A 24,455-nucleotide genomic window follows, 5' to 3' on the forward strand; every position below is an offset into this window, starting at 1 on the left:
CACCCATTAGTAGTAATATTTTTAACCATTGAGGATATTGATGATACTTGAGATGCGAGTGAAGTAAGAGCGTCTACTTTATGTATTCCAGCGACTCATCTTCCTGAAGCTGCTCGATTGGTTGGCCATTAATAATTGTTGCTAGCAATCCTCTCAATGATTTCATAAGCCTCATTATAAGACTTAGAAAGGAGAGCACCATTAGCAGAAGCGTCCACTACCATCCTCGTGTGAGCATTGAGACCATTATAAAATGTCTCAAGTTGTAAGCAATGTGGGATTCCATGATGAGGGCACTTCTGTAATAATTCTTTGTATCTTTCCCATGCCTAATACAATTACTCATCATCTATTTGCTAGAAAGCAATGATCTCGTTCCTCAACTTAGCATTCTTGCTAGGCGAGAAATACTTCATAAGGAATTTTTATACTAACTCTTGCCATGTGGAAATTGAGTTTGGTGGTAATGAGTTCAACCAAGCTCGAGCTCTGTCTCTTAGTCAATATGGGAATAGCTTCAATCATAATGCATTTTTGGGTACTCCGGCTAACTTGAAAGAATCACTCACCTCCATAAATAGTCTTAAGTTTAGGTGAGGATCTTCGGTAGGCATTCCACTGAATTGGCCCACTGTTTGAAGCATCTGGAACATGACTGGCTTCAACTCGAACTGTTGTGCCCCAATTTCGAGTCTCCTAATACCCAGATTAAGATCATGAAATACTGGCACGGCATACTTTCTCAAAGCTCTATCCCTATCATCAAAAATTAGGATAGGATTTTGAGAAAGGTTTGCTCCGTTTCCTTGATTCAAATTTTCGAAGTCCATCTCTCCGGTCCTTCTCTGACTTGCTTGTCTTCTACGCTGTTGAAAAGTTCATTCAATCTCAGGGTCTATAGGGAGTAAATCGATGATTCGATCAATACTCATAAACACCTGAAATAATCATAGAAAAATTAACTAAGTTAAAATTTGAACAGAAAAATAAACCAAAATGCAAAACTAACAACTTCACAAATAATGACTTTTTTAAAACATAGTCCCCGAAAATGACGCCAAAAACTTGCAACGACGGAAATGAGCAAGTGTACACAATTGCAACAAGTAATAAAGTGACAAGTAAATGTTGAGTTATTGTACCCACAGGGATTGTAAAAAGAATTATTTATGAATGGTATTTAAAACACTTTGGTGAAAAAAAATATTTTGTTTGAAGAGGGTGATTAAAAACTAAGATTTTAAACTAAGTAAACTAAATAAATAAATCTCAAATGCACGATTTCAAAATACGATTTTAATCAATATGGCATAATTGTGTTAGATTAATTACATCTCTTAACTTAGAATTATTAAACTCATGTTTATATTGTTACGAATAAGTTCACGGCAACTCGGTAATTTGCTAACTTATGAACAAACTCACCTACCAAAATCCATTTATATCTTGACTATATCCCTATGTCAATTCAACCGATTAAACAAATCTTAATAGGCAAATATGTTATTGCACATACATACTTATTAAATCGAAATAATCTCTTGTACATATCCCTATGTCAATTCAAACAATTAACTCGATTTAATAAGCACACAAAAGATTATGTGAGGTAACAAAGTATCCTTACCTTGAAACAGTTTAATCACAATAATCTTGCAAGTTAGCTACCTTAGATGATTAAACATGCACTGATTAAGTACTATGTCCATTAATTACAATTTCAATCTGCTTAAATAATTAATTCATTAGATACCTAACAATTGTAATGCAAGAATAACTTAGTCATGATTTTACTTAATCAAGCATCTTACCGAGGCCTATAACAACATAAACACAATTTCAATAATTTTAACAAGCAAAATGCAATCAACCTAACACAAATTAAATTCAAGCTAAATTGATTAAATTAACCATTCCAACAACATAAATATTCATAGATATGTTCAGTATAACAACAAGAAAAATTAAAAAGATAGGGAACAAGAATCAAATCCGATGTTTTTCCGTGGCTTGACTAGTTGCTCCGTTCTTCCTTCTCTATTGTCCTCATCTACCAAGGCTGCTATGAACACTTAATTGCTACTCCAAATAGCTAATGAATGCCCCTTTCCCAAGAGGAGAAATCGGCAAGAGAGCAAGGGAATTTTGGAATGGAAAAGAAGAGAAAAAGTGGAGAGAAGAGAGGAAAGATGTGAATGCGTGAGGTGTGTTTCTAAAATGACCAGCCTAAGGGGGTTTTTATAGTTGTGAAGGGCTTCTAAAAATAGCTAAAACTATCATCCAAAGAACCCTCCCTTGGTCGGCCACACATGTGGCAAGGTTGATAGTTTCAACTTTGCTAATTTAGGCTTAGGGCAAATCTATAAAGCCACCAATTGTGGAGGGGTTTGAATGCAACTTGAGCAAGTCCTCAAGGGCCTCTTTGCAAGCTTAAATAATCACCTAATAAGCTGATTTGGGTCAGCTCTTGGGACAGTTTTTGGGCTGTCCATTTCTTGGTTAGTTCGGTTCACTCGGTTCAGTTCAATTGGACCACTTTTTCATAATTATGTAATAATAATTTATTAACCCAAATTATATTGGGTATAAATTAAAATTAATTATATTATGAACTAATACAATAATTTTAGACTGTCTTAGGCTGAAATTGAGTTCAGCTCGATACTTCAAATTACTTCTCGATTTTGCGCTTCTAGTAGTGTCTACCGAGTCATTTTTTGCCCTTTGTGCAAATCTGTCGAAAGTAACCAAAATTCATCAAAATTAATTATATGTAAAATTCAAAATGTTCATACTTTAAGTGCACTTTAATTATTTTGAATTTTATCGAAACTGTATGATTTTAAGTTAAAAAGGGTATGTAAAAATGTGTAAATTTCTGTGTTTCCAAGACGTAGGTAAATGAGGGTTTACTCACTAAGTTCTATTGAACTTATCTCTGTGTTCTTATTTCATAGGTAAGTCGATCGAGGCTAAGTGAGGAGGGATTACGATAGGGCTACACCCAATGACGAGTGCGTTGGGCTGTTATGCATACAAAGTGAGTAAAGTGGCGTGTTCTAGTATGACAAATATATTGTGATTAGGCTAGGAAAACCATTTGTAAGCCTAGCAATGTAGATAAAATGTGTTGGCCAAATAAGTGATACTAATGATATTATTTAAGGGTAAGATAAGTGTCATATATATCTTTGTAGTTGTAAGTTCTTCTTAGGTGAAAAGTTTTATTAAATGGTTGTAAGTATATATTATACTCTCAGATGATTTGTTGGTTGGGTAGCATTACTTAATAAGATGCATAAGTTTGAAAATTTTGTATGAACAAGTTTAATTACAAATGGTAAGAGAGTGTAACACCCGACATTTGGATCTGACGAATCTAATCAGGTCGAGGGTGTTACAACCATCCAAAGAGCAGCCCAAAACCGTCCAACCCTTGCCCAAATCAGCATCTAAAGCTAATTAAAAATAATTATAAAATAGCCCCTAATCTTTTCCCTAAAGTCATTCCAACCCCTCCACTTTTCAAGCTTTCCATTTTCAAGCACCTAGCTATTTTTAGCAAAACCATTAAAATCCTTCATCCTAAAATCAAGGGCCAACCATGGGAAGAGAAAATCAAGGCTCTCCCATGCTATTTTTATTCATCCTATGCCATTATATATAGCCACCCTCCTTTCCTTTTAAAGCAAGCAATTCACTCACCTATCATCCATTTCTCTCATTCTCCCTTCTCCCATTTGCTCTCTTATTTTTTTCCTTTCCTATTTTTGATTGCTTCCCTCTTGAAAAAGAGCTTTGCAAGTCCTTGGAGCAGCAATATTCAGCATCTTGGAGGCCTCTATTTGGTAGAACAAAGTAGAAGGAAGAAAGGGGATGCACACTAGTCTAACTATAGAGAAACACCAGATTTGTCTTGTAGCAAATCTCTCTTTATTCTTTTTAATTTGTTTTGAGATTATGAACATGTTTGCTAATTGTTTTTATTCTTCTAATTTAATTAAAATGACATAAATTGTGTTTTTGTTAGATAATCACATTATGTCCGGTTAAATTAATTTTATAGTTATGATTTTTATTTTAATTCTTTTTATTTTTAAATTATAGATATGATATTTATTTTACTTCTTTTTATTTTTAAATTAATTTTCTAACTGTTTCTTTTCTCTGTAGATCTTAGTGTATGCCTCAGAGGAGAGGAATACCTATATAGCAAGTCATTGATCCATAGAAAGTAATTCGGCAAAATCATTTAGTCATGGATGAATCTGATTGTATGTGCCTTAACGATGAGATGATGTTGGATGATGAAGTATACGAGGAACGAGTCTACAAAGAATAGGAGATTAGGGACAACCAAAAATTATTCATGATGAAGTTGAGACAATGAGGAAACGAAGCCTCAATGAACCAATGGAGTAATGAAAAATGCACTAATACAGTCAAACATCCACATCAGTTCACTGATAAGTTGCATAAAGCACTTGAAAAAGGTTATGACATGCCCAAACATTCAGATAGGCCTCCTTGTGATTCGCATGAGAAGCTTTCATGTTAAACCATTAAGCCAACCAACTCTGAGTTGTTATCGAGTATGTTAGACATGGTGGCACAAATGAGAGAAATGCTCCAACAAATATATGAGGCACTAGCTCCAAGGGAGGAGGTCATGCATAATGTTCCTAATCTAGATCTTGAGGACTTCGTTGACCACCTTGAATTAAATAATAGCAACCAGTAAGAGTGTGGAACTAGAAACCATGGGGATGAATTGAATATAGCTGAAATAGTCTCTGATCCAATTGATGTAGCAGTTCACATAGACTTAGAAGTAACAACTGACATAGAACTTCAACTGACTCTGAGTGAAAGTGTAAAGGAAGTGATACAGTTTCTAGCCATATTTGGAGAGGCGCCAATCGAAGTAGTCGAGGAGTTTGATTCATTCTCATTTGACAATGACAATAAGGCTCAAGCAGACAAAGCTTCACGCAATATGGAGAGGAGGAAGCTCGAGGCAATAATACAACGTAAAATAATTTTTAGTTGGCTCAGATTTGGTACCAAATGGCTAACAATGTGGATGCCATGCCGATCAAAAATAAGGCAACACCATTGGAATCAACCAAAGGGGTTGGTTCATATACATCGATAGAAAAAAATACCGAATCAAGGTGTTGAGGATTAGCTGGAGGGTCTTTTATGGTGGTGACATGGATCATCCCAGTTTTTAAAGAACTTATATTTCTCGTTTAAATATTGTTTCATTTTTTATTATTTTATTTGTTTATCTTATTTTCTTAGTATTAACCTTATTTCCGTTTGGATGAACGAAGATAAATAGACGAGAAAACAGACGACCATGAAAAAGCTAACTGAGTTGTCAGATGAATCCGACAACCACACATGAATTGATTGCGGAGAGACAATGATTATATTGTATATTATTGTATTTTAATTATTCTTACTTTTACTTTTATTTTTATTAACTTTAATATTATTAATTAAATAGGAGTATGATTAAATAGGTAGCTTATATTTAATTTTATTGATGTTATTTAGAAATAGGGTAAAGATATACCCAACACCTTAAAAATCAAGAAATCAAGCTAAAAATAGGGCAAGTGTCATATCACAGAACCTCCATGTCATAACACCGATCACAGACTCAAGAAATAAAAAATTTAGCTCCATGTCGCAGCACGAGTACCCTAGTGTCGTAACATCGAAGATAGTAGCCTCAGAACCCCAATATTTGAAGGGACAATCCGTGCGGCCTTAGACAAATTCTTTGCTCCAAAAACATCTAATTCAGCCTAACTCTCAACAATTGAGGATTCAATTAGAATTCTTCTAAGGCACTAATGCAAAGCAAAAGAACTAAAAGATAAACGAAATTTGAAATATAAGAACAAAGCCACAGAAAAGCTAAGAACACAAGAGAGAAAGTTTTGAGTGAATGCTCTCAAGAATTCTATTACCCAATGAAGTGATTTACTATGAGGGGGAGAGGTCTCTATTTATAGTTGAGCCTCTCCAGTTTCAACGGTACAAATTAAAGTACATCAATAGCTAAGATTAAAAATTATCTTCAAATCAAATCTCTAAGATTATAGAATCATATCTTCTAAGATTTACATATAATATCTAGGATTGCATATCTTTGAAGACTATGTTCCATATTTTCCAACCTTTGTAGATGGGCCTTCAATATCTCAAAGCAACGGGCTAGTCCAATTGGGCCGCATGACCTCTCTTCAACATAATGGATTCTTCAAATGCGTCATGGTTGCAGGCTTCCATCTTCAACCTATGACATTCTCCCCCACATGTTCCAACAACGCCCTCATTGCATCCTCCAAGTTGAACTGGTCTATCTTATCTTGAAACTACCATAGGCCCTCGGTAGGTTCCCAACTTACTTCACTATCGGGAAGTCCCTTTTATTGCACTAAGTACTTATGGCTTGGCCGATAGTACTTCCACCTAATCACATAGTCTACCATAATGCTTTCAAATTCACGATCATATGAGACCTTTACCCCCATTAGTACTCATTCAGACTTACCTCCAATTTGGTCCTCTTAATCCTTATGGAATGGCTTAAGCATACTGACATAGAACACTGAATGAACCTTGAGTTTTGCTAGCAACTCAAGTTTGTAGGCCACCTTGCCTACCCTCTCATTACTTGGAAAGGTCCCTCATATTTTTGCGCAAGCCTTTTCTACAAGCCATTGTGACACAATATCAAGTGTAATTTCGCAACGATAGAATCACCAACCTGAAATTCCACATCCCTAAGACTCCAATCAACTCACTTCTTATTGAGCTTACTTGCCTTGTGTATGCAAGCTCTAGCTAAGTCATTATGCTTATGCCACTTCTTTGCAAATCTAAAGCTTGTTGGATTTGGTTCTCCATAACGAGTCGTAACAGCGTTGGGTGTGAGTGGTTGTTGGCCCGTCACTATCTTGAACGGACTTTAATTTGTGGCTCCACTTCGCTGCAAAGTATAAGAAAATTGGGCCACATCCAACAACTTTGGCCGATTCTTTTGTGTGGTACTCACATAGTGCTGAAGTTATGTCTACAACAATGCATCCACTCATTCGATTTGTCCATCAGTTTGTGTATGCCTAGTGAAAAAATTCAAGTCTGAGCTCATCAACTTGAACATCTCCGTCCATAACCATCCCATGAATCGTCTGTCTCGATCATTAATGACATACTGTGGCACTCCCCAATATTTCACCACATGTCTAAGGAACAAACGAGCTGCCTCCTCAACAGGGCACTCCTTGCTCACTAGAATAAAGGTTCCATACTATGAAAACCTGTCCACCATAACAAAAATGCTAGCAAACCCATCACACTTAGGTATACCAACAATAAAATCCATGGACACATTCTCTTATGTTTGTTCTAGAATGAGCAACAGTTGTAGCAATCTGGCTGGAGTCTTTTGCTCTACCTTGTCTTGTTAGAACACTAGACAAGTTCTCACATAGGTCTCCACATCATCCCCCATGTGAAGCCAATAGTAACAATCCACCAAAAGGGCTAAAGTGCAGTGCATTCTTAGGTCGCTGACCCATTTCAAGTCATGATACTCTTTCATGACTTTCTTACGCAATTTCCCATTTTGAGGCACATAAAGGCAGTGCCCATCAGTGTATAACAACTCTCCCTCAAGACAAAATCTCCTATTTTTCCCCTCCTTGGCTAACTCAATCAAGCTTTGGGCTTTGGCATCATGGGTCAATCCCCCTCGAATGCGCTCTAATAGAGAGCTATCAAGTTGGCTGATTATCGCAAATTCCATCTTTCAGCTAAGTGCATCAGCCAGAGTGTTGGCACTCCCCATCTTATACTCCATCATGAAATCAAATTTCGCTAGGTAAACCTACTAATGAGTCTGTTTGGGAGACAACTTTTTCTGGGTTAGAAAATAATTGTTAGCAACATTATCGGTAAAGACCACGAACTTAGAACCCAGTAAATAATGTCTCCATGTCTGCGAGCAATGCACCACAGCGGTCATCTCCTTTTCTTGGACTAAATATTGTCGCTCTATCTCATTAAGCTTTCGACTCATAAAAGCAATTGGATGCCCATCTTGCATCAGTACTCACCCAATGGCATAATCTGATGCATCCGTATGTACCTCGTACAACTTCGAATAATTTGGCAAAGCAAGTACAGGCTCCCTCGTCATCATCTCCTTCACTTGATTAAAGGCTTTCTCCCACTTGGGATCCTAATCCCTAACCTTACCCTTCTTTAACAAGTCTGTTAAGGTTGCAGTGATTTTAGAGTTGCCTTTAATAAAGCGCTGGTAATAATTCGCCAACCAAAGGAAAGATCACAACTCCGCCAGTTTGGTTGGTGCTTCCTTATCAACAATGGCCTAAACCTTACTCGCATCCATCCAAATCTTTCCACCTCCCACAATGTGGCCTAGACATGGCACCCCTCGTTGGGAAAATGAACACTTCTCCTATTTGACATACAACTCATTTTCCCGCAAGGTTTGGAACACCTCCCTCAAATGTTCCACATGCTCCTCGAGTGACTTACTGTACACCATAATATCATCGAGGTAAACAACCACAAAACAATATAGGAAAGGTTGAAGTACGTTATTCATTAGGGTACAAAATGTAGCTGGAGCATTCGTGAGTTCAAAGGGCATCACAAGTAACTAATATAAACCATACCGCGTCACACAAGTTGTCTTTGGCTAGTCCCCCTCGGCTATTCAAACTTGATGGTACCCCAATCTCAAATCTAACTTGGTAAACCATTTTGTACTACCAAGTTGATCAAACAAATCTGTAATAAGGTGAATAAGGGAATAAGGTACCTGTTCTTCACAGTGGTCTTGTTCGAAGCCTGGTAATCGATGCACAACCTGAGCGACCCATCATGCTTCTTTTGAAACAACATCGGCATTCCAAATGGGGATTTAGATGGTCTAATGAATCTGACATCTAAAAGCTCCTTTAGCTCCTTCCACAACTCTTCCAACTCAGGCAGAAACATTTGATATGGGGCCTCATTAGGGGCTTAGAATTGGGTATCAACTCGATCTTGTGATCCACCTCCATCTTAGGTGGCAATGTTTTTGGCAACTCTGCTGGCATCATGCCACAACCTAACCCGTATCTATCATCGAAATAGGGTTATGGAGCATTGCCGTAAAATCGTAACATAAAAACATACATTTCCAATCATTTTATTAAACATGGCAAAGTCCATTCATACACATGCATATCATCCCTTAATCGAGCCTTTGAGGCCTAAGAAACACTTTAGAAATGATATGGGACTAAATTGGACACATTTGAAACATTTAGGAAAAATTTAGGAAAAACTTAAACTGCAGGAATCACACGGCTGAGAGACACGTCTGTGCCTCAGGCCATGTAACAATAGAAATAGGGACACACGGCTGTGTCCCACCTATCATATCCGTGCCCGTGTAGTTCTCTGAGTTGGGTCACATGGCCAAGCCACACGCCTATGTGCAAGGCCGTGTAACACTCGAAATGGCCTCACACGCCCTTGTGCTAGGCCGTGTTTGTAACACCCCTAACCCGTATCCATCACCAAAACAGGGTTCTAGAATATTACCGGAGTTTACAGACCAAATAAACAGACATTTCATATCATATAACATTCATGTCAAAAACCAATCGAGGTCAAAAATATTGTCCCTTATGCGAGCCCTCGAGGCCTACAATATGCATTAAAAAAGTCGGGACTAAATTGGGTACTCAAAGAATATTTCAGAAAACATTAAAATTGTTCAAAGCTGCAGGGGTCACATGGTCGTGTGGCCAGGTAGTGTGACTCACACGGTCAGGAGACACGCCCGTGTCACAGGCCATGTGGCCATTCGAAATAGGGACACACAGCAGTGTCTGTGCCCGTGAAACTCCCTAACCTGGGCCACACGGCCAGGCCAGATGCCCGTGTGCTAGACCGTGTGAGCATACTGACTTTAACAATTTAAAAGATACAAGAGACACATGGTCATCTCACCTGGCCATGTGTCACATACGGCAGAGACACACGCCCGTGCCTCTGCCCATGTGGATGAAAATAGGCCATTTTCCAAGCGACATTTCTCACCCAATTTGACACAAACCTAACTTAACATTTGTACACAGCAACAAGTCATAACAAGGCATTCAAAACAAGCAAAAATCAAGTCGTAAACATGAAATATCACCACATACAACCAGTATGCCCTTAGGCACCTCAAATGACAACTTAAAGGCTTGTTAACTAAGCATCTCAACTTACCTAAATGACCAAATCCATATATCTATATTCAAGCCAAATTTTACTTCCTTTCGTTTTACCATAACAATCATACATCAAGCATGATAAGGTCACTTATATACACATCAAAATATACCAAAAACAAGTCATATACATGGTTAATCTCAACAAAACATTTATACGCCATCATTAGCAAAAATAACCTATACATGCCATTATAACTGAAATTAATTTACTGAAAGTACCAAAAGGACCGATGGATAGTGTGAAATAGCTCCGACCAGCTTCCAACCCGTACGAGCTTCTGAATTACTATAAAATATGGAAAATAACATAGTGTAAGCATTTAAGCTTAGTAAGTTCATATAACACAGAATTTAGCTTACCATATATCCATAAAATAGGTATGTAATCAAAGCATATCTCAACCAATTTGGCCAAAAGCCTAAACACATGATCACCAACATATTAGCCATGAAAATCAGATATAAAATCCAACACACATGGTTGAATTCATCAAATAATCATATGTCATGTAAATACTAGTAACAGTTCATATCGAACTCGTATAATCTCATAACAGAACTGTGCCTGTTGAATCATTTAGAATATCGTTGGATACACGGGTAGTACACAAGAAGTGTACATAATTGTAATTCGTTAATTCATGTACATGTATGCTCATACGAGCTGTAAACGAAAAGCTCATGTGAGTTGAATAACGGGAAGCTCATGTCAGCTGAATAAAAGGAAGCTCATGCGACCTGAATAATGGGAAGCTCATGTGAGCTGAGTATTGGGAAGCTCATAAGAGTTGAAATTGGAGACCCTAATAACATGTCATTTGTATCCTATGGATTCCTAAGGTTCACAGTAATTGTTGAATATACAACTGGTATTTATTCATTGCAATTATACAATTCACAAACAAATAATTCAACTTAAAACATATAAATGTACAATTTAATTGCACGAACTTACCTCGACAAGTGTATGTAGATAAAAAGGTGACTAATCAGATATTTTTTCTTTGCCTCGATCTAACTCTATACGAGGTCTAACAGGATCTATACGAATAAATTTAACTCATTTCAATATAATTCTCATTCAATTTAATCCACATGGAATTTTGGCAAAATTAGCAATTTTCCCTACACTTTTAATTCCTTTGTAATTTAGTCCCTAGGCTCAAAAAATGAAATTCATACAATTTAATCCTTACTCAAGCCTAGTCGATTTTATACATATTAATAGTAGCCCATATATTTCACAAAATTCACAAATTTTACCATAAATTTATCATTTTTTCAATTTAACCCTAATTGATAATTCCATCAAAATTCTCTTTACAAAAGTTTTTTATCTAACAAGAACCATTCATTTTCTATTATCAAACTTCAAAATTCAAGTATATTCATCAATGGAAAACCCTAATACTTTAACAGCTTTGGAAATTAATCCCTTAGTTAGCTAGATTAAGCTACTATGATCTTGGAAATATAGAAATCATCAAAACAAGACAAAAATACATACCTAATTAAGAAAAATAAGTTTGTCTAAATTCAAGCTTCCATGGCTAGGTTTCCTTTTCTTTCTTTTTTGTGGATGATGATGAGAATAGATTTTTATTTTTTATTTTAACTTTATTTACTAATTTCCAAAATTACCCTTAATAATTTATTCAATTTCCAATGATGACTACTCATGCTTAACCATTATGCACTTTAATGGCGTATTTATTATATAAGGACCTCCAATTTAAAATTCTATAGCTATTTAATACATTTAGCTATTAGAACACAACCTTTCCACTTTATGCAATTTAGTCTTTTTATCAAATTAGGCATGTAAATTGTAAAATTTCTTAATGAAATTTTTATATGATATTTCTATCATCTTGTAGAGCATAAAATAATATTAAATTAAATTTTCTAACTTCAGATTTGTGGACCCGAAACCACTGCTCTGATTTCATTGAAAACTGGCTGTTACAACTCGCCCCTAAAAGAATTTTTGACCCCGAAAATCTTACTAGTAAAGAGGTTTGGATATTGCTTTCTCATGGTTTCCTCGAGTTCCCAAGTAGCTTCTTTTATTCCGTGTCGCTGCCAAAGAACTTTTACTAAAGCTACATTTTTATTTCTCAATTCTTTCACCTCTCATGCCAGAATTCAAATCGGTTCTTCATTGTATGTCATATCAGGCTGAATCTCGACATCCGTCGGAGAAATAATATGTGAAGGATCAATTTGATACCTTTGTAACATTGACACATGGAAGACATTGTGAATCTTTTCTAGTTCTGACGGTAAAGCTAATCAATAAGCAACAGGTCCAATTCTCTCAGTCATCTCATACGGCTCGATAAATCGCGGACTCAACATTCCTTTACGACCGAATCGAAGAACTTTATTCCGGGGCAAAACTTTCAAAAATACTCTATCGTCAACTTGAAACTCTATATCTTTACGTTTAAGATCCGCATAAGATTTCTAACCATTTGAAGCTGCTTTTAAGCTATCTCGGACCACTTTCACTTTTTCCTCAATCTTACGAATCAAATCAACCCCGTGTATCGTTTTCTCACTCAGCTCATTCCAATATAATGGAGATTGGCATTTGCGACCATACAGAGCCTCATACAGTGCCATCTTTATGCTCGATTGAAAACTATTATTATACGCAAATTCAACTAACGGCAAATATTTCTCCCAATTGCCTTCAAACTCTAAAACACAACACCGAAACATATCTTCAAGAATCTTAATCACACGCTCGAACAGACCATCAGTCTAAGGGTGAAATGCGGCGCTAAAATTTAATCGCGTACCCAGAGCTTCCTGTAACTTTTTCCAGAATCGCGATGTGAACCACAAATCTCTATCCAAAATAATAGAGACTTTCACTCCATGTAATCTGACAATCTCCGAAACATGTAACTCCGCTAATCTGTCAAGTGAGAAATCTGTATATACCAAAATAAAATGTACAGACTTTGTCAAACGATTGACGATAACCCAAATGGCATCTTTCTTTTTCAGAGATAGGGGTAACCCCAATACAAAATCCGTAGTAAGTCCATCCCATTTCCACTCCAATATCATCACTGGCTGTAACAGTCCTGAAGGTACTTGATATTTAGCTTTAACTTGTTGACATATCAAACATTTAGATACAAAATATGAAAAGTCATGTGTCATTCCCGGCCATCACTACATCTATTTCAAATCATTGTACATTTTCTTACTCCCCGGATGAACAGACAAGCTTACCACTATGAGCTTCGTGCAAAATTTTCTATATAAGCTCCAGATTCTTCAGTACACAAACTCTACCTCTAAATAATGAACAATCATCGGGTCCTATCTAAAATTCTGAATCAGAAGTCGACTCACACTGTACCCGTTTAGCTAACATCTCACTATCACATTTTTCACTTCGCAGATTTGTTGTAAAAATGTTGGTTTAGCTTTTAACTCGGCTAAAATTGAGCCATCATCAGATAGTGACAGTCGGGTATTCATCGCTCGCAAAGCAAATTAGGATTTTCTACTCAAAGTATTAGCAACTACATTTGCTTTTCTCGGATGATAATCAATAACTAACTCATAATCTTTCAATAGTTCGAGCCATCTACGCTATCTCAGATTCAAATCTTTCTACGACATAAGATACATTAAACTCTTGTGATCGGTAAATATATGACATTTTTCACCGAACAAATGGTGTCGCCAAATTTTCAACGAAAAGAAAATAGCTGTCAACTCTAAGTCATGTGTCGGATAGTTCTTTTCATGTGGTTTTAACAATCTGCAAGCATAAGCTATTACTTTACCTTCTTGCATCAAAACACAACCTAATCCGATCAATGACGTATCACTGAAAATTACAACTTCGTTACCCGATTCAGGATGAACCAAAATTATTGCTTCGATTAATAGGGCTTTCAACTGTTTAAAACTTTGTTAACATTTATCAGACCATTCAAACTTCACATCTTTCTGTAATAGTTGTGCCATCGGTGTAGCTATCATCGAAAGCCCTTTTAAAAATCTCAGATAATAACCAGCTAATCCCAGAAATCTTGACTTCAGATACATTTCTCGGTGGTTTCTAGTTAATAATTGCTGAAATTTTATTCGGATCAACTCTGATCCCTTCAGCCAATACTATGTGTCCCATAAAATCAACTTCCCAAAGCTAAAACTCACATTTGCTAAATTTAGCAAACAATTGTTTATCTCACAAAGTTTGCAGAACAATTCTCAGATGCTCGGCATGTTCAGTCTCATTTCGAGAATATATTAGAATATCATCAATAAATACCACAACAAATCTATCTAAATATGATCTAAAAATTTAATTCATCAAATGCATAAACACTGCAGGTGCGTTAGTTAAACCAAACAGCATCACAAGAAATTCATAATGTTTGTACCTGGTTCTGAATGTTATTTTTCAGTATATCTGAATCTTTCACTTGTAACTGATAATAGCCAGAACAAATATTAGTCTTTGAGAACACTGTGGCACCTTTCAACTGATCAAACAAATCACTAATGCGAGGTAGTGGATATTTATTCTTCATTATAATTTTGTTGTGCTAACAATATTCAATGCATAATCTCATCGATCCGTCCTTTTTCTTAACAAATAGAACCGGTGCACCCCAAGGTGAAAAACTAGGTCAAGCAAAACCCCTATCAGTCAACTCTTGCAACTGTGCTTTCAACTCTTTTAACTCTGTAGGGGCCATTCTGTATGGTGCTATCGATATCGGTGTTGTTCCCGGTACAAGTTCTATAGCAAATTTGACTTCTCTGGCTGGTGGTAATCCAGAAAAGTCCTCTGGAAACATATCAAGATATTCGCAAACCACTGGCATAATTCAAGCTTTGACTTAGACACTTAGTATCCAATACATAAGCAAGGTAAGCATTACAACATTTTCTCACATATTTCTGTGCTAACATAGCTAATATCACAATAGGCAACCCATTCAATTTATTTGATTCAATATGAAGTATCTCACCATTCTGACATTTCAATATGATATGCTTTCATCTACAATTTACCACAGCATCATGCAGAGTCAACCAATCCATGCCCAAAATCACATCAAATTCATTGAAAGGTAATAGCATCAAATCAGCCAGAAAACTGTAACCCCGAATCATTAGCGAACAATTGTTACTAGACCCCAAAAACTATAACCCAAAATCACATACTAGCCTAGAGGGTTTGATACTTTAACCACGAATTTAGCGGACTCAACAAGTAAATTTTTACTAAACACTAAATTCATGCAAACATATGAATGAGTCGATTTGGGATATCAGTATCAATAAGAGAGAAAGTACCAGTAATTACATCTGGCGCAGAAGCATCTTCGCGTGCACGAAAAGCATAAGCCCTAGCTAGTTTCTGTGCCTCGAATCTTGCAGTAGAGTCTTTCATCACACCATAGTAATGCGATCCCGGTCACAAAATAAAGCTTAATTTCAACTCAATGAGCTCAATTCTAGCTTCTTCAAGCTCGTCTAGTTCAACCCAAGCTCATTTAGCTTAACTTCAACCCATTTTTAATTTGCTGGAATAAGTATTTAGTTACTGGAATAAATTACTCATCTTAGTTAATTGGGTTCATCTTAGTTAATTAAGTTGCCGGAATAAATTACTCATCTTGGTTAATTGAGTTCATCTTAGTTAATTAAGTTGCTGGAATAAATTACTCATATTCATTAATTAAGTTCAACTTAGTTCACTTAGTTGCTGGATTAAACTTTTAATGTGTTTAGTTAAATTAGTTTAATGAATTAAGTTGTTTTTAATTTTCTTTAGTATTGGTTCTTCCTTGGCCTTAAGCCTATTCCATCCCATCGAACTTTTCCATTTCCAAGATATCTTATTTTCTTTGTTAGCCGAATCTTTAACATCATTCACTTAACCATTTTTCATCATCATTTTACTTAAACGAACCATCCTCAACATATTCCTAACCTTTGAACCATCTTTTCAACCTTTGTTTTCCCGTCACTTAACCGAATTACCAACTATTTCAAGTAAGAATAATACTTCTCCATTTTATGATCGGGCAATCTAAACGACTCAAATCATCACTGAGGCGAGTTCGTATCGCACGGCTACCACTCACATTTTTAGGATTATGAGGTGGTCTACCTCTCGCAACTCTGTTGCTTAGCCTCGAAGTCTGCATATTATCTTTTTTAGATTTCTTCGGGCAATCTCTAAGATAGTGGTAAAAAACCACATCTAAAAAAACCTGCACTAACTCGTTCGGGATCCATAATTATAAAAGAAAAACATTTTAAAATTTTCAAGAGTCGTCACACTATCAAAATACAAGTATAACATGTATAGCTAAACTCTTATTCATATTGAATATTCTGAGAACCGACTAAACTCTCACTCTGATACTAATAAATGTAACACCCCTTACTCGAGACCGTTGCCAGAGTCAAGCACGAGGCGTTAATTGACTTAACTTACTACTTCAAAGCATAAAAATTTGCTTTTAAAATTAATTTGCCTACGATCAATCAATAAGTCCCTAAAAAGAACCCTCGAGACCCTAAAACATGCAACAGAAATGGTTCGGGTCCTAATCGGGAACATTAAAAATTTTCTGAATACTTAAACAACTCAAAATAATTTATTTTACTGTTTACAATAAAACTATCCACTCGTGTAATAGTCCCTAATTTAATTATAACTCAAGTTACAAAACTTGAAATTTAGATCTATAAATTTTCCCTGAAACTAGACTCATATATCCTCTTACCATTAAATTTCTAGAATTTTTTATTTAGCCAAATAGTACAGTTTATCCGTTAAAGTCTCCCCTATTTCACTACTCGACAGTTCTGACCCCTCTTCACTAAAAATCAATTATCTCATTGTACAGCCTTCATATGATGCTTCTACTTGTTTCTAATAAAATAGAATCAGTAAGAAATCTATAAATATAAATTATGACTCATAATTCTTTCTGTACAATTTCTAATGATTTTCTAAGTTCAGAATAGGGGACTTGAAAAAACCATTCTGACCCTGTCTCGTTAAAATACAAATATCTCATAATATAAAATTCATTTTCCTACATCGTTTCTTTCATATGAAAATAGACTCGATAAATATCTCATTCACTCTCTAAATCCATTTCTACTATTTTTGGTGAGTTTTTAAAATCACATCAATGCTACTGTCCAAAAATTGCTCCATTGCAAATTTTTTCTCTTTTATAATTTCTTTGTATTAACTCATTTAGGCATACATAACACCAAAACACGTTCTTAAATAGCCATTTCAATAGCTAATCCTTATCGATCATTTACATGCTATTCATTAGCCATATCATAAGGACACACATACAAAATGACAAAGTCCCTAAACATGCCATAACTTAAAATGTTTCCAATCACAAAATACTCAGTTAGTCTGTTGATAGTGTGAAACGAGCTCCGACTTCTTTATGGTCCCTGAATTAGCTTGACGATACTATAAAAAAAGAGGAAAATAATGGGAGTAAGCGTAAAGCTTAGTAAGTTTACAAGAAAATAAGAAACAACATTTATCACAAATAATTATACTCATAAATCATCATCAAGTATCATGGTATTTCCTTATTCTTTACTTACTCTCTTACTTGTTTACTTACTTGCTTACTTGAATAACTCATGATCATAACTTACTGCTCTTTTGTTAAAATTTCTTTCTCAACTGATAAGTGAAATATTCTTAACCCTTATAACTCACCTTAATCTATTACGTGAACTTTCATGTAACATAGTCTATTTACAAGCCCGTTGAACTACTTGGAATGCTAAGGATACTTGGGTCTCCTGTCTGATAATAACATGCCAAAGCCATATCCCAGACATGGTCTTACATGGGATGTTTTCTGTACTGCCAATGTCATATCCTAGATATGGTTTTACATGGGATGTTTTCTGTACTGCCAATGTCATATCCCATATATGGTCTTACATGGGAGTTCTCAAATCGGTGCCCATGCCATGTCCCAAACATGGTCTTACGGGAGACCTCTCATCTTGGTGCCAACGCCATGTCCCAAACATGGTCTTATGTGGGACCTCTCATAATCTCAATAATGCCAATGTCATGTCCCGGACATGGTCTTACATGGGATCTCATTCCCTTAATGTCATGACATTTGTATCCGATACATTCCTAATGTTTCAACAGGACTTTTTAACACTAATTCTCTATCATCTCAAACTTGAGTCAACATTAAATAATTTCATGAAATAAGTACATAATTGCTGGAAAATAACAACAATAATAATTATTGAAATATTGCATTTATTTACTGTAAACTTACCTCGGTACAAAATACGATCAAATCTAGCAACTTAGTCCTCAACCTTTTTTATCCCCAGTCTAACTCTGAATTTCGTTGCTCTTGATCTATAATAGCAAATTTAGCTTATTTAATACTCACATTCATCAAAACAGCCCTTGACTCAAACTTTGCAAAATTATGATTTTGCCCTTAAACTTTTGTATATTTACACTTTTTCTCCAAAACTCAGAAATTAAACTTCATCCCTTATTCTTATGTTTTATGACATGCTGAACATCTTTCCCTTCTATGGCAACATCAAATTCCTACTCTAACATTTACTTATGAACGTTAGGTATTTTTACCAATTGTGTCATTTTACTTGTTTTCACTTAAAATCGCTTAGAAAAAGTTGTTTAACATAATTTGAAGCTTCATATTATACCATAATATATCAAAATAAACACGTTTCACCTATCGGTACTTTTCCAAATATGAACCCTAACATGAATTAATGGTAGAATAAGCTAAATCGAGCTACGAGGACTCCAAAAACGTAAAAGAACCATTAAAAACAGGACTTGGATGAACTTATTATGAGACTTGGAAGCTTTAAAAACCCTAGCCATGGTTTCCCCTTGTACAATTCGGCCGTAGCTTGAAGATGAACACAATTTGCCTTCTTTTTCCCTTTTAATTCTTTTTATTACTAAATGACTAAAATGCCCCTAACTTAAAAATATCCTATTTCACTTTTCTCATGTCCATTTTTGTCCACAATTTAGCCAATTGTCTAATTACCATTTAAGGACCTCCAATTTAAATTTTCATAACAATTGGACACCTCTAGCTTCTAGAACTCAAGTTTTGCACTTTTTACAATTTAGTCCTTTTGGCTAAATTGAGTGCCCAAACGTCGAAATTTTTGAACGAAATTTTCACGAAATTATTTTGTAAAATTTTAGACCATAAAAATATAATCAAAATAATTTTTTCCTCATCGGGTTTGTGGTCCCAAAACCACTGTTCTAACTATTCCCTATTTCGGGATGTTACAACTCCTCTGGCTTACAGGCTCTTTCAACTAGAACAACAAACTTTTTTATCTCTAAAATGCAAACTGATAGTCAGATATCATCAGTGACCCCATCCTCAAATCTTTTTCACATGATAGCCTCTGTAGACACACACTCTCGAGCATAATTGCTGAGTCTGACAAATTCACGTTCATACTCGGTTACAGTCATCTTACCCTACTTTAACTCAAGGAACTCTTTTCTTTTCTGGTCAATAAATCTCTGACTGGTATACTTTTTACGTAACTCCTCCTGAAAGAAATCCTAAGTAACTCTCTCACTCGGTACAACTGACACAAGAGTCTTCCACCAATAATAGGTCGAATCTCTAAAGAGTGAGACAACACACTTCATGCATTCCTCAGGTTTACAGGATAACTCATCAAAGACTCTGATAGTATTCTCGAGCCAAAATTCTGTTGTATCTACACCATAATCTTTAGTAGCCCGAAACATTTCAGCCCCTTGTTTTCTTATCTTATCAACTGGTGGCCTTTCTCTTTTAATTGTACTTGTGACTGGGGGAGCTACATGGGGGATCGGAGAATCATGAGGGGTGGAGGTCTAACAGCCGAATTCATACAAACAAACACGGTAAACCATTCATTCATAACTTGGAAGAAGGCTTCACTACAATCTGGTGGCACCGTCCCTTCTGCGGGAGTGAGCACATTACTTTCTACATCATCTACACCAGCTCGTTACGGATCCATAACTACAAAAGAAAAACATTTTAAAATTGTCAGGAGTCGTCACACTATCAGAATACAAGTATGGCATGTATAGCTAGACACTTATTCATACCTAATATTCCGAGAACTGACTAAAATCTAGCTCTGATACCAATAAATGTAACACCCCTTACCCAAGACCATTGCCAGAGTCGAGCACGAGGCGTTATCTGACTTAACTTACTAGTTCGGAGCATAAAAATTTTCTTTTAAAAAAATTAATTTGCTCATGTTCAATCAATATGTCCTTAAAAAGAGCCCTCAAGACCTTAAAACATGCAATGAAGATGGTTCGGGTCCAAACCGGGAATATTAAAAATTTTTTGAATACTTAAACAAATCAAAATAATTTATTTCGCTATTCCCAATAAAATTATCCACCTGCATAATAGTCACAAATTTAATTATAACTCGAGTTACAAAACTCAAAATTTAGATCCGTAACATTTCCCTAAAACTAGACTCATATATTTTCTTACCATAAAATTTCCAAAATTTTTGGTTTAACCAAATAGTGCAGTTTATTCATTAAAACTCACATGTTTCACTGCTTGACAGTTCTGACCCCTCTTCTCTAAAATATTATTTTCTTATTGTACAGAAGTTGGATAATGTTCTCGTTTGATTCTTTTGAAAGTATACTCACTAAGGAATCTAGAAATATATACTTTGACTCATAATTATTTCTATAAAATTTTTAATGATTTTCTAAAGTCAGAACAGGGGACTTCAAAAACTATTCTGATCCTGTCTGACTAAATTTCAAATATCTCACAATATATAATTCCTTTGCCTACACTATTTTTTTCATGTGAAAATAGACTCGATACGCTTTAATTTTATATCTCATTAACTCTCTAATTCCATTTTTAGTATTTTTGATTTTACAAAATCATGTCAATGCTGCTGTCCAAAAACTGTTCCATTGCAAATTTTTACTCTTTTATAATTTCTCTGTATTAACTATCATTTAGGCATACTTAACACCAAAACATGTTCTTAAATAGCCATTTCAATAGCTAATCATTATCGAATATTTACACGCTATTCATTAGCCATATCATGAGAACACACACAAAAAATGACTAAGTCCCTATACATGCCATAACTTAAAATGTTCGAATCATAAAATACCGAGATGTTTGTCAATAGTGTGAAACAATCTCTGACGTCCTTACGATCCCCGAATTAGCTTGGTGGTACTATAAAAAAGAAGGAAAACAAATGAAGTAAGAATAAAGCTTAGTAAGTTTACAAGCAAATAAATAACAACATTTATCATAAATAATTATACACATAAATTATCATCAAGTATCATGATCTTTACTTTCTTCTTTACTTACTCTCTTACTTGTTTTCTTACTTGTTTCCTTACTTGCTTACTTAAATAACTCATGATTATAACTTACTCCTTCCTTATTGTAATTTCTTTCTCAGCTGATAACTGAAATTTTCTTAACCCTTATAACTCACCTAAATCTGTTTATTAAGCTTTTACCTGAACTTTCATGTAACATAGTTCATTTACTAGCCCGTTGAACTACTTGGAATACTAAGGATACTCGGGTCTCCTGTCTGATAATAACATGCCAAAGCCATGTCCCAGACATGGTCTTACATAGGATGTTTCCTGTACTGCCAATGCCATATCCCAGATATGGTCTTACATGGGAGTTCTCATATTGGTGCCCATCCCATGTCCCAGACATGGTCTTACGGGGGACCTCTCATCTCGGTGCCAACGCCGACATGGTCTTACATGGGACCTGTTATAACCTCAATAATGTCAATGCCATGTGCCAGACATGGTCGTACATGGAATCTCATCCCCTTAATGTCATGACATTTGCATCCAGTACATTTCTAACGTTTCAACGGGACTTTTTAACACTAATTCTCTATCATCTCATACTTGAGTAAACATTAAATAATTTCATGAAATATGTACATAATTGTTGGAAAATAACAACATTAATAATAATTATTGAAATATTGCATTTATTTACTGTAAACTTACCTCGGTACAAAATACAATCAAATCTAGCAATTTAGTCCTCAACCTTTTTCTTTCCTCGGTCTAACTCCAGATTTCATTCTTCTTGATCTATAACAGCAAATTTAGCTTAGTTAATACTCACATTCATCAAAATAGTTCTTGACTCGAACTTTGGAAAAATTATGATTTCCCCCTAAACTTTTGCATATTTACACTTTTTCCCCAAAGCTCGTAAATTAAACTTCATCCCTTATTCTTATGTTTTATGACATGCTGAACATCTTTCCCTTCGATGGAAACATCAAATTCCCACTCTAACATTTACTTATGAACATTAGGTATTTTTACCAATTATGTCGTTTTACTTATTTTCACTTAAAATCGCCTAGCAAAACTTGTTTAACATAACTTCAAGCTTCATATTCTACCATAAAACATCAAAATGTGGCCCAAACAATAATGGCCCGAACCTTACTCGCATCCATCCGAATCTTGCCACCTCCTACAATGTGGCCGAACAATGGCACCTCTCGCTGGGCAAATGAGCACTTCTCCTACTTGACATACAACTCATTTTCTCGCAAGGTTTGGAACACCTCCCTCAAGTGTTCCACATGCTCCTCGAGCGACTTACTATACACCATAATGTCATCAAGGTAAACAACCACAAAACAATATAGAAAAGGTTGAAGTACCTTATTCATTAGGCTGTGGAATGTAGCTGAAGAATTCGTGAGTCCAAAACGCATCATAAGGAACTCATATGAACCATACCGCATCACACAAGTTGTCTTTGGCTCGTTCCCCTTAGCTATTCGAACTTGATGGTACCCAAATCTCAAATCTAACTTGGTAAACCATCTCACACTATCAAGTTGATCAAACAAATTTGTAATAAGGTGAATAAGGTACTTGTTCTTCACAGTTGATCAAAAAAATTTGTAATAAGGTGAATAAGGACCAATAGTGTAAATATGTAAGGGTGGAATAATCTAGAAACTAAGGAAAATGGATGAATTAGGACCAATTTGAAAAGGTGAAGAACTTTGAGAGACTAAATTGTAATTTTACCAAATTAAGTGATGACTCAAGGATAGAATTTCAAAAGATTATAAAGGGCAAAATGGTCAAATAGAGAAAGAATTCTAGAAGGTAATGATGATGTTTGTGATATTTTTATTAATTAATTTGATAAATGTTATTTAATTAATATTTTATTAAGATTTTAGTATTATTTTATTATTAAATGATTAATATAAAATGGAGGAAAGATTATGAAAAATCATCATCTTTCCATGCAACCAATGTTAGAAGAGAAGAGAAGAAAGAAAGTTTTGCTTTCTTTACAATTTGGTCCTTTCACCAAAAATTCACTATTTTCACCTAGATATCAAAGAATTTTCATAGCTTCCAAGAGAGAAAAATAATAAGGAGACAATGGGAAGCTATAATGTTAAGTTAGATTCAAGAAATAGAAGCTGGACGAGAGAGAAAGTCAAGTTAAAGATTGAAATCAATAGCATAAGGTAAGAACATCAAGATTTCAATATATTTTTAAGTTTGTTATTGTTGAAAAAGTATGGAAATGATGTTATAGTAGAGTTTTCTTAAATAAAGTCTTATGTTATTGATATATTAGTGAAGGGAAATAAGTGAAAATCATGGGAAATATTATAGAGAAAGGGAATAAGGGAGTTATAAATTTAGTAATCAACATCTTGCACTAAAACAGTTTTGGACAACAGTAGTAGGTTAATTTAAAAATCACCATAAATTGTGGAAATCGAATTAGAGGATTAAAAAATATGGAATTAAATCTTATTAAGTCTAGTTTCTCATAAAAGAAACGGTTTAAGTAATGAAATTCTAAATCATGAGATATAATAAATTTTGTTAGACAAGGTCAAAATGAATTCGGGTTTCCTGTTCTAACTTTTGAAAATCATCAAAACTGAATAAAAATAATTAGAGACTTAAATTTATATGTTTAAAATTCTTAATGAGTATATTTTCAATAGAAATAAATGGAAAAATCATCC

The 24,455-nt window shown here is 35.1% G+C and overlaps 1 non-coding gene across 1 annotated transcript; it reads left to right on the forward strand.

Moving 5' to 3' along the window:
* The first annotated feature begins 279 nt into the window (after nt 1–279).
* LOC128040149 (small nucleolar RNA R71) lies at nt 280–386 on the forward strand. Its single transcript, XR_008194809.1, has one exon. It is a non-coding gene; the product is annotated as a small nucleolar RNA R71 (small nucleolar RNA).
* The last annotated feature ends 24,069 nt before the right edge of the window (nt 387–24,455 follow it).

Source organism: Gossypium raimondii, chromosome 3, assembly GCF_025698545.1.
Source record: "Gossypium raimondii isolate GPD5lz chromosome 3, ASM2569854v1, whole genome shotgun sequence".
Classification (NCBI taxonomy): Eukaryota; Viridiplantae; Streptophyta; class Magnoliopsida; order Malvales; family Malvaceae; genus Gossypium; species Gossypium raimondii.